Below are 1,136 nucleotides of genomic sequence, written 5' to 3'. Positions count from 1 at the left end.
CCCCTCCCGCATGAGCCCTTGATAGTTTATAAATGGGTATTTTGTCATATCTTGCCCTGTCCGACTTCTCCCTTCATCCACTTTTCGGTTGTCTGTGATGTCAGTCATTTTCATTGTTGCTTCTTTGAGGGTAAAATTGTCTTCTTTTTCTGGCTAGTTTTAAGATTTTTTTTGGTCTTTCATATTCTTCCGGTTCTATAAGGATGTAATTTTTATCCTATCTTCATAATCATAGTAAGCTTAACATTTGTTTTGTGATTTTACTAACAATAGCCTGTCTGATAATCGCTTTGGGTTTGTTTTGCTTGTCTTTTTATATGCCCCATAAACTTTGATAATTTGGTAGACATTTTATTTGAAAAATTATTTCTGGAAATAATTTTCATTTCTTTCTTATAGGCACTTGAAGGTATAGTAGTCCAGGCTTGAAGTTTCTTTGAGCCACTTACGTGACCCTTTCAGCTACAGTCTGTTCTGCCTTCAGATGACCATAAAGCGTGTTACTCAGTGGTCTTTATTTTTGATTGACACTAAACTCTGACTAGCCCTTCCAGCCCCCAAAGATTACCAAATATGAAGCAATTCTTCTCAGATCTGCACAGGGTAAACGATGGGAGGTGGGATGAAATACATGGTAATCTCTGCCTTGGCAGTCATAAATTTTCAATCCATCCCTCCTACTTTGTTTCTGGTGGCAGAGTAAGTTAAGCACTAGGCTGATAATTGCAAGGTTGCAGGTTCAAACCTACCAAATACTCCACTGGAAACAGATGAGACTGTCAACTCTCATAAAGATTTACAGTCACAGAAACCCTAAGGAGCAGTTCTGTTTTACTCTGCCACACATGTAGTGTTGCTCTGCGTCAGAATCAACTCCCTGACCATGGGTTTTGGTTTTGCCCCAAATGCACAGTTGGTTATAAGTAGAGCTTTCTCTAGGACAGTGGTTCTCAACCTTCCTAATGCCGCGACCCTTTCATACAGTTCCTCATGTTGTGGCAACACCCAACCATAAAATTATTTTCGTTGCTACTTCATAACTGTAATTTTGCTGCTGTTATGAATCATAATGTAAACATCTGATATGTAGGATGTATTTTCATTGTCACAAATTGAACATAATGAAAGCATAGTGA

This window comes from Echinops telfairi, unplaced genomic scaffold (assembly GCF_000313985.2).
Source record: "Echinops telfairi isolate 266 unplaced genomic scaffold, ASM31398v2 ScPeMD7_1713;HRSCAF=2227, whole genome shotgun sequence".
Lineage (NCBI taxonomy): Eukaryota > Metazoa > Chordata > Mammalia > Afrosoricida > Tenrecidae > Echinops > Echinops telfairi.
This window is presented reverse-complemented; position numbering follows the sequence as displayed.